At 43.1% G+C, this 18257-nt stretch overlaps 1 protein-coding gene and 1 long non-coding RNA gene across 6 annotated transcripts in view; one reads left to right on the top strand and one right to left on the bottom strand.

The window, feature by feature from the left end:
• Positions 1-8875, bottom strand: part of NR2C2 (nuclear receptor subfamily 2 group C member 2) — a 93151-nt gene extending 84276 nt beyond the window's left edge. For 2 of the 4 annotated variants that reach the window (XM_027042719.2, XM_027042720.2), the window contains exon 1: positions 8539-8874. The gene's annotated coding sequence lies outside the window, so the exon portion shown is untranslated. Of the gene's footprint in view, positions 1-7362 lie in introns of all 4 variants that reach the window. The other 2 variants (XR_008296998.1, XM_053218905.1) reach the window with 2 other exon arrangements.
• Positions 8074-18257, top strand: part of LOC113594652 (uncharacterized) — a 30721-nt gene continuing 20537 nt past the window's right edge. The window contains exon 1 of one of the 2 annotated variants that reach the window (XR_008296999.1): positions 8074-8706. This is a non-coding gene — a long non-coding RNA (uncharacterized LOC113594652). The remainder of the gene's footprint in view (positions 8707-18257) is intronic. The other variant, XR_003415077.2, reaches the window with a different exon arrangement.

Below are 18257 nucleotides of genomic sequence, written 5' to 3'. Positions count from 1 at the left end.
TACGTGATGTTAGGTTTTACAACATAAATCGTTTCAAATGCAAGTAGATCAATATAACTTTTAACAATAAAAAAGCAAAGAACACAACAGTGACTTTGAATCAACTATTCTGGCTCACAAAAAGTGTACAGCTGACCAAATTTTGCAACCAGGATTTCTTTAGTCAAGCAGGGCTACAGACCCCAGAGTAGCGAAAGCTGGTCTCTGACTGGGAACACCTGAATCCCCAAGTCAGCCAGTCACCAGGATAGACCAGCTATGCTCCCCACAGGGGAAGCCTTAGGAGTGTCTCAAATAACAATAAACAAGTCCTGGGACAAGGAAATTGTCCTCACTGACAGGAATGAGTGAGTTGCCTTCCCCATTACAATCAACTGATTTATATCATCCATATTTATGTACTGCATGGCCCATAATTATATAACATTCAAAATATCTAGTCTTGGTATCTTCCCACTGAAGCAAATATATCAGGTTTTTGAGGCTCTGACACTAAGCTGATCTCTCTGATACCATACTGCATGAGGTTATTGGGAAGATTGAAGATTAGATCTTACACATGTATGTCAAGAGCCTAACACTGAGGCTGGCATACAGTAAACATGCAATACATGGTGGCTACCATTGCCATAAGGAGATGGTGACGCTTTTACTTTCTCAAAGAAATTTGAAAGCAAAAATTCAAATTGTATAATGCAATATATAACTAGGAACAGGTCTTTCATTTTGACATAAGATCCACATGAAATGTGTATAAATATGTAATGTATACACACACAAATAAAATATGCTCACATAGCATTTGTAATTTATTCTGTTAAATTATACAACTGGGCAAAATGAAAGGCTTGAATTAGGATAAATCTCACAAATATTTAAAAACAAGCTAATAACTATTTGCAAAATACTTCTGGGTATGGAACTTTTTTTTTTAAGTTTATTTATTTTGAGAAAGAGAGAGAGCAAGAGTGTGCACACACACGTGGAGGAGGAACAGAAAGAGAGAGAATCCCAAGCAGGCTCCATGCTGTCAGCGCAGAGTCTGATATGGGCCTAGAACTCATGAACCATGAGATCATGACCTGAGCAGAAATCAAGAGTCAGACGCTTAACCAACTGAGCAACCCAGGTGCCCCTAGAACTTCTTGATAGGTACAAGGTACTCAGTTTAAGTTTATTATGCTGTGATTGTCAGAAGTCTTTTTATACTCATGGGAAAATAAAAATTGAAGAATCTGGATTGCCTGAGAACTAAAAAATAAGAAATACATATCTGAAGACCTGAAATCCTAGATCAAGCCTTACAATCAGGAAATAGAAATCAAGTGGCAAATTGAGCATAATATAAATGTTCATCAACAGAAAAGATGCTCACAGAGATGTCTCGGGTTCAGATATACATCTTTTTATCAGAAACCCTGACATTATTTAGACTCAAAGATTATTTAGCTTTGGGGTCAGATGATTTCCCACCCTCCACAGGAAACCTATTTCTTCCATATTACAGGTCTGGACAATAACAAAGGGGCAGCAATAGTGTGTGTGTGATGGGCCTGGGGAGATGAGGAGAGGAGTGAATGAATAGTGGGGAAGAGTAGTGACTCTAACCTACATGCAGTTCCTATTCTATGGGAGCAGCACTACAATCTTCTATATGGAGACTTGCCCTAAAAAACATGTACCCTAATGGGTGATTGCTTCCCTTACCAAGGGCCCAAGTGTAAGAGTGACACAGACTCTCTTCATTTCTATTAGCATGAAATATGGATGGATGGATGAATGGAAGGAAAGCAGGATAGATTTCCTGAGCATCCACTGTGTCTTACATCAAAGTAGGCATCATTTAATCTTTAACACACCTTCTAGTATGAGTTCCACCAATACTGACAAAAAAAGACTCAGAATTTTAATCAACTTGTTTCAAGTCATCTGGTTAGTGAGAGACAGACCTAGGATTCTAACTCAGGCCTGTCTGTCTCTAAAATCACAACATTCTCTCTATACCACAGTGCCCTTCAAAATAGTTTCCCAGAAAACAGAAGTCGAGAGAAAGGAGTTTTAAAAAGTGACAGAAGACTAGTTTATTATCTAAGGGAACATAAGCTAGACCACTTAATAACTCATTTACACAACCACTAATTCCAAAATATGTAATTTATGTTCAGTATTGCTCACAGAAATTTCTGATCTAGTCCCACCCAATTAGTAACCTGATACTTATTTTTAAAAATTGACTCTTTTCCCTCCTCAGAAAAGAAACATGTATTATAAATTTAAAGTTTTAAAAATCTGTATTGTATCGAATAAGTCAACAAATATATTCTAATTGCCAGTCTTCTCAGCCAGGGGCTGACATACTTTAGAATATGTGCTTTTTTTTTTTTTTAATTTTTTTTTTCAATGTTTATTTATTTTTTGGGACAGAGAGAGACAGAGCATGAACGGGGGAGGGGCAGAGAGAGAGGGAGACACAGAATCGGAAACAGGCTCCAGGCTCTGAGCCATCAGCCCAGAGCCTGACACGGGGCTCGAACTCACGGACCGCGAGATCGTGACCTGGCTGAAGTCGGACGCTTAACCGACTGCGCCACCCAGGCGCCCCTAGAATATGTGCTTTTAACCATGGTGAAAGGTGATTTTTTAAATAATTCCAGGCTATTGGGGTGCCTGGGTGGCTCAGTTGGTTAAGCGTCTGGCTTCAGCTCAGGTCATGGTCTCACAGTCTGTGAGTTCAAGCCCCGCGTCGGGCCCTGGGCTGACAGCTCAGAGTCTGGAGCCTGCTTCAGATTCTGTGTCTCCCTCTCCCCCACTCATGCTCTGTCTCTCTCACTCTCAAAAAATGAATAAATGTTAAAAAAAAAAAAAGTAAAAAAAAAGTAATTCCAGGCCATTCACTTAACCAACCTAGTAAAAAGATGCATTACTGCAGAAGCAATGGAGAAGGGGGAGAGAAAAAGAACGAAGATAGTACAAATGGCATTTCTGAAATGTTTTGCAAATAATAATCAGATTCACTGTTCAATAAATACTACTGGGCAAATGTACCATGAAGCCTGCTGGCATTGTGTAACTTCCCAAAAGCCATCCGATCTCTGTTGTGTATCTTTCTCAGCCACCTAGAGGCAGGCACTTATTGGAGTTTCTTGAGGCTGCAAGTGTGGGCAGCCAGGTAAGATATAAATAAGGTGGTTCCCAGTAAAACCATGAAGGCTTCAAGTTTGAGGCTATTTTTCATTTTCAACCCTCTCATACCTCTGACTACTAGTCCAAACAGGAGAGAAAGCTATCTTTTTTAACACTTGGAATGAAATCTCTCTACAACAATATTAACATTTCCAGGAATTAGAATCTTTGGTTACTATTGATAATTAAGAAATGAAAGGTTTTACCTATAAAGACTTCTCATGAAGGCTTCTTATTATAGTGGAGGAAGTAATTTTTATTGTCCCTAAAAATCACACTTTGTCCCTGAGGTTTGCTTTCATCATTATCGACTAACTACCTGGAGTGTAGCAGTTAAAATCAGAAAGGGCAGTTGAGTGTCTGAGCTAGTCTATTCCTTTCACATCTTAAACAACTCCCCTCCCACCCTTCTACTCTAAGACTCCCAGATGCCAGGGACATGAATCTGTTCATATTGTCCCCCTAACAATGCCCCCATGCCAGTGCCTTGATCTGGGCTTTCACCCTCTGTATGCATACACTCTCCCTCATCATTGTAGCTATACTAGCTGAGCTGGTCCCAGGCAGGCCTGCCTTTTGGCAACAGAGCTCCTGCTGCTTAAAAATCTCTAGCACTCAGGGCACTGAAGAGAGCATGGGAAGCAGGTGGCAGCACTGTGACAAGGGACGTGGAGAAGGAATGGCAGGATGGGAGGGAATTACAAAATGAATCTTGGCCTCTAGGCATGTTATGTTGAAGGCAGGTCAAACTATAACAAATAAAGAACACATTTTTTACAATGAGTGATAGCATGAATGTGTCTATCGGGTTAGAGATGGTATTCATACAGGGAGGGGAAAAGTCAACATTATTTAAGCTCCTCATAACCAGCAACGAAGTAAAAAGGGATGAACTAACTCTGGCTGGGGAGTTTTGCATCAAGGTGTGAGATTGGGCTTGATAAACTCTAATATGGATTCCTTCACCGATTTCCCTAAGTGGCATTGATTAAAGGGGACTGACCAATATCTGCTTTGTGAGGTGCTTTGGGACGAAAGAAGAATTTGACACATAGGTAAGAGAACTCAAAGATAAAATCCCAAAAGAAAACCCTCAATATGTCACACTCAGGCAGCTAGATACATGAGGCCAGTGGTTCAATGCTATGGTTTGAAAGAGGGCTGCTCTACAAAGGCCCACCTGCCTCGTTCTATAAGTCATTTAGATAGTAACTGGCCCCTCCCTACTCCTGACCCCAATCTCAGTGTTGGCTCCTCCCTCCCCATATTTCAAGCGAGGAATGTATAAGCCTCTAAGAGGCTACCCACTCAAGGTTCCAGAGACAGGTGCTACACTGTCACTTGACTCCTTGGAGACAATTCTCAAACCTAATAAGTTATTAACACAGGGTTTTTTCTTTTTTCTATAAAGGCATGTTCAAACAAAATTTCAAGATCACCATCAATACAACTATTGAGGAAATAAATAATTTAATGATTTAAAATAATAAGGAAACTATCAGTTTTTTGCTCACCCTGAGTAATTAGTTCAAGGAATCAAGAGTGCTGAACTGAACAAGTGATACCAAAAAAATCCTTGAACAGGTTAGAAAAGAAACATCCAAAAATAAACAAAGTATTAAATAAAAATGTTACTGTTTTCAAACTACTGTAACATTTTATTTTAAAAATCTGTATTATATAAACAAAATGTTCTATTAACCAGACCTTTCAGTAGAAGCTTGACACATACTGCATAAAAATCTGCTTTTAACCTTGGTAAAGCAATGAAAGGGTGATTTTCAGTAATTCCATTGCATGAATCAATTTCTCTTTGGAAAGATAAATATTTAAAATTAATGGCCACAGAGACTTCAACTCTCAACTCCCTGCAAACCCACTAAAGTCTTCTTTTCTGTTCTCTGATCCCCTGTGATAGAGAAATGACATTATATTTGGGCTATTTACTTATTAATGAGTTTCATATGAGCTCATTAATGTTCATGAGATTTAACTTGTAACTAGTAAATTATCTACTTCTTGTTTTAAAAAGATAAACACAAATCAACACCTAAGTGGGTAAAAAGGGATTAATCTGGGTTATTTTACCCATATTTACATCTCTAGGCAGTGCCGTATCTGTGAGGGACCAATTCCTAAATTCATCCAAATACCACAACAGACATTTTATTGCTGGCACTGCTATCTGAATTGCCAAGCAAGCCCATATAAAAAGGCACCATTTAAGAGCAGCAACTTACTTATCTGTGATATCAAAAGTTATCAACAATTCATTCACTCAACAAATAGTACCAGATACTCTGCTAAGTGCTGGGAATATAAAGGTGAGTAAAATGATTCCTGTTGTCACAAAGTTTACAGTATGGTAAGGGGAACAGACATCAATCAATCATAACAGTGTGTAATTAAAAAGTGAGATACAAGGAAAAAGAACACAGTGTAAAGTAATAGAATCTGATCTAGACAAATAGTGGGCAACAGAGAGGGCTTCCCTGAGGAAGTGATGCTTGAGCTGAGATCTGCAGGGGACTGGAGGATGGGGGATATGTGGAGGAAAGGGCAGGCATGTGAAAGTCTGAAGTGAAGGGAAGAGCACGTGAAATGACCTGGGGTAAAGGTAAGCCACACCGTTAAGGAAGTTGAAAGCAGGCCACCGCGTTTAGTGCACAGGGAGCTAGGGATACAGAGGTAAGAAATAAGTCTTAGAAAGTTCTTAAAATAGGAAGCAGGAAAATGGTGTACCATAACATGGGTTCTAGTGGGGCTTGAACAATGTAAAGCCTGTAAAAGAGATCTGTAAATTGTAAAGCACCCCATACTTTCATTAGTACTATTTAGTTCCTCTACTTTGTTTTCTAAATACACTTTTGGTCTGGATGTCAGGTGACCGCCAAAAGGAAAAGAGCCGAAACTAATTCTAACCCAGTGTTTTGCCCCTATACCACACTGCATAAAAATTTCACTGTTTATATCACTTAACTAGCCTAAGGTCTTTACCCAACAGCTAGTGCTTCATAATGAGAACTCCAATTATCAGTATTTACTATGTGCTAGGCAATTTTCTAAGTTCTTTATTTAGATGGAACTCATTTAATCCTCAATTCTAAAAAGAAGGCTCTATTGCGGTCCAGATGAAAACACTGAGGCTCAAAAAGTTAAGGAAGTTATCCAAAGTCAGACAGCTGGTAAATGTTGACAGTTAACTACAACAGTATTTAGCTCCCGTTTAAAACATTTTATGTGTGTGTGTGTATGTGTGTGCATATATACACGCAGAGGAGAGAACAGAACTCACATGTATAGAAACACATTCACAGAATTGACCCAGATCAGCGTCTTAGTCACCTAGTGCCTGAGGTATTAGTGGCACGTGGCAAATACTTTATGAACTGAAGATGGGTATGAGACACTAACAAAAGATTTGAATCTAGAAGTGATTTTGAAGCCTTCCCCCCACACCCCAGTCACGTATTCATTAGTAATTCATTTGATGGCTGTATTTTGTCTCTTTAAAAAAAAAATTTTTTTTTTTTTTTTTTTTTTTGAGAGAGACAGAGTGAGCAGGGGGAGGGGCGAGAGGTAGAGAATCCGAAGCAGGCTCCACACTGTCAGCCGGGAGCCCAATGCGGGGCTAGAACCCACAAACCGCGGGATCATGACCCCAGCCGAAACCAACAGTCGGACGCTTAACCGAGCCACCCAGGCCCCGTTAAATTGAAGATTTATCTACATTACCTTTGTTATAGTTCACAGACTTTAGCCTGGAGGTCAGTGGGATAATGGGAAGGACAATGAACTAGTTCGAACCACTCTCCAGCCACAACTGGCCTCTTCAATCACACCAGGGACACTTGCCCTCCCGGGCCTTTACGCTTGCTGTTCACTCTCTCTAGAACACTATTTCTCCCTTGGGTTCCTCTGCTCAAACATCACCACCTCATAAAAGACCTTCCCTAATCTAATCTAACTTAAACTAGTCTCATCAGACCTTTAATACATCACTCAGTTTAATTTCATTTCTTTCATGAAATTGACCACTCTTTAATCATCTCTTTAATGTCCACTCACCCCACTCCCCAATTCTAGCAAGGCAAGAGCTTTGTCTAGCTGGTTCTCTGGATGTATCCTCCAGTGAACCAAACTAGGCAAGTAAGTATTTAATTCACGAATTAGAATTACCTCAGATTTACCTCTGTTCTGTCAAGCCCTCAATGCCCTTAAGCTTTTCATTTCCCAATGGCTCTACATCCTACTTTCAACAGGAACACCATTTTTACATTACTTTGCCGTTCACAAAATAGTCTGGACTCCATTTTCTGAGCAGAGACCCTCAACCGATCTTGAGAAGGGAGGTATAGCCTGGCAAAAACCACCATTCTCCCCATTTTACAGTCCTGGAAATTGAGCCTCAAAAGGGATTCAACCGCAGCCATGCCGAAAACACGGGAAGGAGCCCTGAAGGATGTACAGGTTCCGAAAAGCCTTTCCCGCAAGCCAGCGCCGTGGATTCTAGATACTTCATCACCTTTATTACTATTGTTCTACGGTACTCATTCTGGACGCATTCCACGGCTAGGGAACCTGCGCCAAACCCTTCGCCGCGTCCCCGCGCGCCCCAGACTCTTAACCTAGGCCGCGCCCCCGCGCGCCCCGCCCCCGGCCCCGCCCCCACCGCCCCAGCCTCACGCCGCGTCGCGGCCTCTGCTCCCGCCCCGCCAGGGCTCCCGCGCCCCACGGGGACCGCCCCTCCCGTCCTAGCCAATCAGCAGAGCTCGGGGGGCGGGGCCACAGGACCCATCCCTCCTATCTGGGCACCAGTTGGTCGGGCCAGCCATCGCTCATGAAGTCGCGCCCCGCACCCGCCTCCCTCCTTTTCCTCCACCCTCCCTTCAGAAAAAACGGCGGTTGGGCCGCGGCGGTCTCCAACGGCGGGCGGGAAGCGGAGGGGCGAGGAGCCGGGGAACTAGGGAAGGAGGGACTGCAGGGAGGAGGAGGATGAAAGGGAGGAGGAGGGGAGCCCGGCCCAGCCGGAGCCATCTCCATCGAGAACAAAATGGCGGCGCTGGCGGAGGGCCAGCTGTGAGGCGGGGCCGCGGCCATTCCCCCTCCGCCCCCACCCTCGCGCCGGCCGGGCCGGTCAGGGGGAGCCCGCTCGCTTCGCCCGGCCGCGGGCGGGGAGGGGAGGGGAGCGGCCCGGCCCACTATGCAAAGCGTCCGGCGCCGCCGCCGCCGCCGCCCCGTGGCAAAGGTAAAAGGGTCGGGTTCAGCCGCCGTCGCGGCGGCTCCATGTCCGCGCGCCAGGCCCGCCCCCTCTGCCGCTGGCCCGAGCCCGCCCCGGCCCCTTTTCAATTTTACCTCAGGATTTGGCGCCAAAGCGGCCTCGAAGCAGGTCCCGTGTCTGCGGCGGACGGCCCCCGACGCGGAGGGCAGGGCGCGGGGAGGCCGGGCTCCCGGCGTTGGCGGATGGCGGGAGCCCGGGGGCCGCGGGCTCGCGGGGCAGCAGGCGAGAGAAGAGACGCCGAGGTGGGGGCGGGGGCGGGCCCGGGGGCGCCGCCGGGGTCGCGGGGAAGGGGGGGTTTGTTATTGTTTTTGTCAGTGAAAGGTCAGAGTTCGTGACCCCGGTGCCGCCGCCGCCGCCGCCCGCGCGCTGGTAGGAGGAGGGCGAATGTTCTTCTTCCTCTTCCCAGCGCCAGCCTCGCCGCGGCCGCGGGGGGCGGGCGAGCACGCGATTGGCTGAGACGCGCGCGCGCACCGGAACGCCGCGGCCGGCGCTGGTCCATCCGGCCCCTCGGTGGCCCGCGGGCCCGGCGGCGGGCGGGCGCTGGGGTCAGGGCGGTCGGCCTGGGGCCGCCGCCCCGGACTCGGCCGGCGTAGCCGCCAGACGAAATTTAAATGGCGCGGCCGCTTCTGTTTCCAGGGCAAAGGGCCGGTTGGGCTTGTTAAAACCTAGGAGTGCCGGGCACCGTTATTCGGGTGCAGGCCCTCCCCTCCTGGGGGACCGAGAGCTTCGCGAGGCTAGGTGGGGACAGTTTTCTCCCTGTGACATTCTCCATCCTGGCCTCCCGCCGAGCTGAAGTTTCTGTGTTTGTTGATTGAAGAAGCAGTCACAGCAGAGAGCCTATAGGTTAAAAGTGGCTGGTTTATTGGTGGGTATTGGATTGTTTGTGCCCTACACGTTACTGATGGTTTTTACTTAGGTTTTAAAGGTCGCCAGCTTCTGGCAGTATTAGGTATTGAAATCGTCCAAAACCTGTTATTAATGGTCTTTTAGCGAACATGTGACCCAAAGCTTGTTAAGTCTTTTCCTGTCTTCCCGTGATTTGGAACTAGTAAACAGTGATACGTAAGTGTATATAAAACAACGCTTTGCGAAATTGCTTAAATATATAAAGAAAAGTGCTTCTCTTGACCTTGGGAACTTAGGGTTGTGGGTTTTCTTTAGATGTTTCTCTCTTTTTAAGTTGTGGTTTTTGACTTGCTTGAGAAGGTATCCTAGATGCCCTGAACTTTTTTGGCTAGACTCTCCTTGGTTATCATGCTTTGTAGGAGGAAGATCCTCTGGTAATTGATTTTTCTTTTTTTCACTTTTCTTGTTTGTTCCGAATAGGTACTGATCCCAAGATGGAAGGATTAACCTTTTTTCTTAAACATTTGCGCTTTGATCAGGCTGACCCCAACTTTTGAGTATTTTGTCCGTAATTTCTGTTTTATAAGAAATGCTTTAAATGTACTTATTTTTTTCTTCTCCCATGTTCTCAACTCAAAAAGAAGTAAGTGGGGAAGGGAGTTAAGTTTGTAATGTCCTGATGAATCACACAGACCCTGAAACTGGAAGGGGCCTCAGGAACTCAGGAACTGCCAGTCCTCTGGCAGGAAGATTTTACAGGAGAGGCGGGTCAAGTGATGTGGGTATGGTAACATGCTATTTTGATGGTAAATCCTTATAAACATGAACTGCTCTTATAATTGTGTACTTGCAAAAATTGATTTTTTAATGTTGAATAATGCTTTTAGATACTGTGTAAAAATTCACACATCAGTGAGTTTTGGGGTTTTTTGTTTGTTTTTGCAAGCATATTACAGTTGCACTAGTTTTGAGGTAAATACTAAACAATCATTACTGTTTCTATAATGGCCTATAATTTTCTAATTTTCTTCACTTAATACCCAGCAGTACTGTGAACAAGCACAGTTATTTTACTGAGGTGAAGGAACTGAGGCCCAGGTAAGGTAAGCAACCTGCCAGATGTTACCGGTGCAATAAGGGAAGCTAGGACTCTCACCTAGTCCTTTGACCTTAAGGCTTATGCTATAAAACCATGCTGCATCAGTTTGGCCTGTTGGTAATAGCATTCAGTAAATGTTCACTTAAAAGCTAGTTGTTTAGGGGCGCCTGGGTGGCTCAGTCGGTTAAGCACCCGACTTCAGCTCAGGTCATGATCTCACAGCCTGTGTCTCCCTCTTTCTCTGCCCCTCCCCTTGTTCATGCTCTGTCTCTCTCTCTCTCTCTCTCTCAAAAATAAACATTAAAAAAAATTAAAAGCTAGTTGTTTAATATTAAAAGTGTATAGAAAGGGTTCATAATCTCGAGCACCTTTTCTTCCCCTTAAAACAGATGTACACGTGCACAGATTGCAAACAATATATGCAGGTAACAGGCCTCTGCAAGCTGAGGTCAGTGCTACCATAGTGCCATTTTTTTTGCTCCATTGTGTTTTCACTAGAACGCCTTTTAGTGTTTTAAGTGGCTTTAATCACAAAAAATATTCAAGTTGTACTATATTACTTATATGTTATACTATATGTTTTTTTGACTGTCTATTAATAAGTATCCACATTTGCATTAACAGTGATTTTATATTGTTTTATATGCCTTTCAAGGGTTCTTGGCTGGGGGTGTACTTCAGAACTGCCAAGCCCTCAGTGATTGTGAAGCAGTAAGCTTTGGGTGGCACCTGGCATCAGCACTTCTGAGCATCACATAGAATTTTTTTTTTTTTTTTTTTTTTGCATCACATAGAATTCTGTACCTACCGGCCTGAACCACTGATCTAATTCCAAAAATGTGTGGCAAAAATAACAAGACAAAACTTTTTGTTTCACTTTTTGACATGCAGCTTTTTTAAAAATCGATTGATCACGACTGAAGGGGTCTTGACAGGAGTGATGGTCTGTCTGGCAGTACCTAGCTGTTGTGTGTGTAGCATCTTGGCAACTACCCAGACTGTAAGCCCTGTATCAAAATGTGTCTTATCCCTCTTATCTCAGCCCTTAACACAGTACCTAGTAAAGAGTTTGTATGAAGTTGGCATTTACTAAATCAGTGCTTTTCCCAGCAACAGTATATAGTGAACAGTATTCATATTGTCATCTTGCTTTTTGTTTGTTTAAAATTTTTTTAATGCTTATTTATTTTTGAGAGGCAGAGCACGAGCAGGGGAGGGGCAGAGAGAGACGGAGACAGAATCTGAAGCAGGCTCCAGGCTCTGAGCTGTCAGCACAGAGCCCCACGCCTGAACCCATGAACCATGAGATCGTTGCCTGTGGCAAAGTCAGATGCTTAACTGACTGAGCTACCCAGGTGTCCCTGTTATCATCTTGCTTTTAAGATGAACTCAGTGAAAACAAAGTTTGGTGACTTACCTGAGCTGGGATGTGGGCCTGGGACTGTTGGCTCCTTACACAGTGCTGTAAGACCCAGGTATTCCTTCCACTGCCCTCTCTGTACCTCTGAGCAGGTCGTTTTTTCACACCACTTAACTAACTAGTATGTTCTTTAGTCAATCATTACATAACTTGTCCGTGAGCTTCTTGAGAGCAGGAACTATACTATGCAGTTTCGTTTTGTATGTAGCCCAGAGTAAACATTTTTTTGCTAAGCAGGGTTATTTGAGATTTGCATTTAAATGGTAAATGTCAAAGAAAACGAAATTTTGGTTAAACAATCGTAGATGTGCTTAATTTTTCAAGTTACTATTTTTTTTTAAATATATGAAGTTTATTGTCAAATTGGTTTCCATACAATACCCAGTGCTCATCCCTTCAAGTTACTATTAAGCAAAGATTTTTTTTTAACTTGTAAGGATACTGCTATTGTGGTCGTGTAAATGATGATTTTCCTTTTTATTTTAGACTGAGAAGGCTTAATAATCACCTTCATAAGTACTTACATCTTTGTGCCAACTTTTCTGTTAAAGCTTATTCTCTGTTACTGTGTGTACTAATTTATGAAACTTCTGTTTGTTATTTATATAATTATGACATGTTTATAAAATAAACTTTTAAACCTCATAATTCTCATTGGTCTTTTTTAAGAATGTGGAATCTAAACAGATGTAATCAATGAATACCAGATTGCATGTTCCTTATACTCACACATTATCCTGTTTAATCTTCAGAATAACTTTGTGAAGTGAATGGTATTGTCTTGTTTTTATAGCTGAAGAGGCTGAGCCCTTAAAGGGGAGCATGACTTCCCCAAAGTCACATGATGAGCAAGTGGTGGAACATTTATTCATAAGTTATTTCTGCTTATTTCTTCTCTTCTGTCCTTGAGGACTTTGAGAAGAAAACCGTCTTCACCCCACCACCATGATCTGTCAAAGTCAAGCTCTGTCACAATAGAAGGCTACTTGGAGAGGTCTCAGATTCTGTATACAGGGCTCTTGTTTTTTCCCAGAAAGAGAAAAGTGAGTGATCCTGTGGTGGACTGGGGAGACTGGAAAACAGGGACACTGCAAGTGAGTTCCTGAGCCTCTCCAGAACAGCTTTCACTGGGAGTTTTGCCCCTTTACTTTCTATCCTGAGGCTTCCTGGACGTTGAAGAGGTGTTATTTCAAAGTTGTGTTTGGCTCAAATATCTTGGAGCATGACAGAAAATTAGATTATCTTAGGAAAGTGCACTTGCCCTTGGTCCCCTGTTTTAGAATGTGGATTGCTTGGAAGAATGTTTTTTAAGTTTGCCTGATTAGAAACTCTCAATCTTGAGGCTTGGGAGTTCTTTACAAGCCCAGCACCACCACAAGAATTAATCACTTGGGTCTAAGTCTAAACAGTGGCATTCCTTGAGTTTCTTAAAGAAGAGATTATTTTAGGGGCACCTAGGTGGCTCAGTCAGTTAAGCAGCTGAGTTGATTTTGGCTCAGGTCACGGTCTCAACAATTCATGGGTGCGAGTCATGTATCGTGCTCCACCATGACAGTGCAGAGCCTGCTTGGGATTCTCTCCGTCACCCCCCCCCCCCCCCCCCCGCTGAAATAAATAAACTTAGAAAAAGGAGAGAGATTATTTCACCCCTACAGCCTCTTCACTACAGGCCAGAAAATGCAACTCAAAACCAAAAGTCTTGGAAAAGCCGCTCCCTTCTGTGCTTTGCTTTGGATCCTGCCCTTCACCTTGGGGAGAGATAGGATGCTGCTATGAGGTTTCTGGCCTTGGGGAGGCTCTGGGTACATTGTCAAGACGGTATGCATAAATCCTTTTGGTTCTGTCCTCACATTTGGCCCCTCCTCCACTGTTCTCTAGTTTAGGTATTATTTCTGTCCCAGTGTCAGGGTTTCTTAACCTTCCAAACCAGTCTCCAGCTGCCCCCTCCCACCCAGCCTCCCTCTCTTAACTCCCTCCTTTTCTTCCACTGCCTGTTCTGTAACAGCCATTTCTAGTGCTCTTCTATTAATAAAGTTCTTTAATGGCTCTGCATTGCTTAGGGCTGAAGTGAAAACTTCGATGCCTAAAGTGGGGACAGTGGGGGTTGGGTCTGGCAGGTATTCTAAGGGAAGTCAGTAAGCTGAGGTAAACCTCCATTAGTACAGTAAATGGTCATAGTGACACCCGGAGAGCTCACTGGACTTGAAGGGGTGGCCCCTTATCAGCACCTGCAATGCAGCCGAAGATGGGTTTTTTGAGAGAAGCCAGAAATCCAGATTTGTAAATGAAATCTCTTGACTTTCCAATACTGGCAATTTGCAAATTGTTTTTAAACTATGCAAGCCAAGCATCCTCTTTTAAACATGGTTCTGGGTCTCAGAACTAGTTTGGGACCTTTGACCAATCAGATAAAAATCTAAGCTGAGCCAGGGCCACTGAAAGTCCTTCACAGTGAGTCTTTTCAGCCCCTTACAGATTAGAGCATCATTCAAGGGTAGTCTTCCAATAAAAACACCTGAACTCAGAATTTTGATTCCTTCTATTTGTTCAATAGAAGGAATACATTTTAATCTGTCATGGAAAGGGAATTTGGCAGGCAGGAGACAGAAGCCCCTGTCTACAGATCGAATGCAGTGTGGTGTGTGTGTGTGTGTGTGTGTGTGTGTGTGTGTGTGTTGCAGGTGGAGGCATGTTCCTTTTGTAGTTCTCATTTTTCCAGAGCATAAATTTACTGTCTCCTGCCAGGGTGGGGAAGCAGAGTCATTTGTCTCTATTCAGTGGTATTAGGGTATTTGAGGGTCTCATGACTGCTTACAGAGACTTTCAGCTGATGCTCTTGTTACTCCCACTCTAGCCTTCCCAGACACCTGTGCCTTCAAATTCCCAAGCCTCTCCAGAGGGCCAGCCCTTATGTCTCATTGGGGTCCCTTCCTGCAGGCACTTTGGTATTTGTTTTCTCCTCTGCTAAGTCAGCTGCCACTATCCATGCATGTGACTTCCAAAAATGAGTTGACTATTTTGATACTCTCTGCCTTTTCTTGCATTTTCTTTGTCCTTTAGGTTACATCTTTTTACTCATTTACTGTCCTAATAGGTTTTAGAAAGGAGCCAAGAAATGCATGTTTCCTGGTTATCACTGCATAACTAGTCACATCCAAACTCAAGGGCTTAAAAACCACTTTCTTAAATTACTATCTTGCAGTTCTGGGGGGCTCAGATAGGAGGTTCTCTCCTGAGGCCTCTTATAGTTGCAGTCAGAAAGTGGCTGGAGCTAAAGTCATCTGAAAGGCTTCCTAGTCTGTCTAGAGATTGATGCTGGTTGGCAGTGTGAACCCTGACATGTGACCTCTCTATGTGTCCTGGGCTTCCTCATAGCATGGTGGATGCATTCCAGGAGTGCACAAGAGAACAAAGTAGCTTTTTATAGAAGTCACTTCCTCTGCTACTCCTTGAGCCATCACACGGGTCTGCCCAGGTTCAAGGAGAAGGGATGTGCACTCCACTCCTTGATGGGAGGAGTATCAAATCCCATTGTGAGAACATGCAGGAGGGCATCTATTACGGCAGCCATCTTTGACAGAATAGACTCCATCTAACGTGGGAAGACCAGAGTGGTCTTTCTAACACAGCTGTTTCATCCTCCATTTTAAAGCATCTGAAAGACCCCTCTACCCCATCTAGAAACTATAGGATAGGTGCAATGGCTCTGAATGAACTGGTCACAAACAGCCCTTCTTGTTTCATCTGTTTTTGTGATTTCCTCCCGGTATAATTCACTGTATAGTTCTGCACTCTCCCATTTCCTGAATATACCACATGGTATCCTATTCATTCTCACACACGTTACTCATTCTGCTCCCTGCCTCCAGGGGCCTCTCTGACGCCCATCTCTGTGAGGCAAGTCCTCCTTCGTCCATTCACCTCCCCCCTACCTCCCAACTATTTCCTAATCTGCCTCAGGCACAATCCATTCTCTGTTATCCATTCCACCACAGTGTTATCCTTCTCATGCTTCCAGGACAGAGAATTAGAGTTTTTGTAACTGACTTCTCAGGTGGTTAGCTCCTGAAAGTAAATAACCATGTCTCTAGTGCTTAATACTGTGCCCAGTCTGGTGTCACTGTTAAAATAGCACCTGAATATTACAGGGTTCCAAAGTCCCTTAGCATTCTCCTATATGCACAACATTCAGCCCTTGCTCTTCCTCTTCCAGCAGTCAACCAAAAATATCTAGTACCAGGAAACACAACCCCGATTATACTAACCTTTCTTTCCAGCTAATTAATCCTGGAAGTAAATATCATAATGTATTCTTGAGGCTCCAGGTTTGTTGAACAAATTTGATTTGTTCATAGATGTTTTGGTTATGACAGGTAATCAGCATTTCTCTGTATTAGGAAAGTCAATATTTATCAGTCAACTGCGTATCAGAGTTTCAATCAGCGGAGTCAGTTTCCAGGATAACTGACCATCAATCATCTTTCAGCTGAGGAGGAGAGGTGCTGGCAGAGTACGGAGTACCCTGGATGTCTTGGCATGTTCCAGACTTGCCATTAACTGATTGTGGCACTTTAGATGAGATCCAGTTCATGAGTCTGTTGGCTCCTAGGTCAGTTGAGGCCACCCTATCTGCCAGGGTGGGTAAGTGTGGAAGGAAGAATATGGAAGTGCTGTTACAAGTGGTAAACTGAGGCATTCACGAAGACTGCTGAACCTCAAAGCTCAAAACTCTTGTGTGAAGCCCTGAACTAAACACAAGAAACTCGAGATGTTTAATGCAGTATGTTAAATGTATTTAAAATTTTGAGATATGGTATTTAGCAAATGTTCTATCGTGATTTTTCCCCCCAAAGAGAGAACTTGTCAAGAAACACTATGTTGTATTCTCTATTAGAAGTTTTATCCCCATAGCTTCCCTAAATAGGAAAAAGATTATTCTCTTAAAGATTTTTCACAAAGAAAGCTTAATAATGTCAAGGGACGTATCTGGAAAAAGGAAAGCTTTTTAAGAAATGTTGTTTAAAAGGCCATCTTCTTCACGTATTTTTGTCCGGAGGGGATGTTTCTGGTCCTAGGTAGCAAGGGATGGACTCACAGGATGACAGTGATATCTTGATAATTGTAAAAATGAAAGATGTTTATTGAGTAGGTGAAAGGTTGAGATTTAAGAGAAATTAGTCAGATTGCTACTGTGAAAACTAATGGTCATTTTCCACCTTGTCCCATAAAAAAAGATTCAGGGTCACACTGAGTGGTATTATAGCTGTATTTTAAAAAGAGCTGTCTAATTTTATGCCTGTAATAACTTCCATAATTATACATGTTGGAATAATCAAGTCTCATGCTTTGGGGTATAGCCAATTACTGTAGCTATCAAGAGGCAATTTATTTTTTCATGTATGTTCCTCACAGCTGGATGAGTTCCATTACACATTCATGAATTCTAGTGTGGTATTGTTAGGGGTTGTCAAGTACAGGCCACTGGATTTGAAGGGCCACAGATTTACTGGAGATGGCAATTCTTTTAAATTCTCATCTCCTTCTCATATCTGTTACTTAAAAGGAGTTCTTAGGAACATATAGGCTTATTGTGTTATGCTTTACCACAAGACCAGTTTTTGGATACAGCTGTTGGATACAGCTGTTGGTGAACACATTAGAAATATAGCCAAATCCTTCCTTACTTTCCCTGAGTCCACCTTTGGAGAGAATGTGAATTGCACTTTTGAAGGTGAGGTCCTAATTTTGAAAAGAACTTGAGGTCATTTAGGGCAGTTCTCACTTGAGTGGGTAATCTTTACATAATAAACCAAAGTAGTCACTGTTGAAAATAAGCTTTGGGAGCCCCTGACATAAAACATATTGCTATTCTAAAGTTCTATAATATTTGCAACTCTTAGCTGCTGGATAATTATTATAATTTACATATACCAATAACAGGCATGTTACTTTACTTACAGGTATATGGTACCTTAATTGCTACCATATCCATTTCCTGATCAAAACTATTTCTGTAGGTTTACCATGAATTTTATACCTTCCCCCTTCTTGTAATATTTTTGAAGCATTCAAAAACTAAAACTGGCAACGACCTTACATTTGAATATGTGTCTTTTGGTTCATTATATGTCTAACTGCAACTTTGTGCTCCTGACACTTTTAGGCTAGTGGTTTAAAAAAATTGTTGACTGTAATCTGTAAGTATAAATACATTTTACATCAGCAATCAGTAATATGATGTGTATGCACATACATGACTGAAACCACAATGTCATAAAATAGTCTTTAAGGATGATTGGTATGCCCTGTTGTGTTCTCCTGTGCTGTCTTCAGTGTGCCTAGTGGGGGGGGGGGGGCTGGGAGAAGGGAGCTGGGTGTGACCCAATGCCATCGATTTCATAACCCACTCCTACAGTTAAAAAAAACAA

Source organism: Acinonyx jubatus, chromosome A2, assembly GCF_027475565.1.
Source record: "Acinonyx jubatus isolate Ajub_Pintada_27869175 chromosome A2, VMU_Ajub_asm_v1.0, whole genome shotgun sequence".
Lineage (NCBI taxonomy): Eukaryota > Metazoa > Chordata > Mammalia > Carnivora > Felidae > Acinonyx > Acinonyx jubatus.
This window is presented reverse-complemented; position numbering and strand designations above follow the sequence as displayed.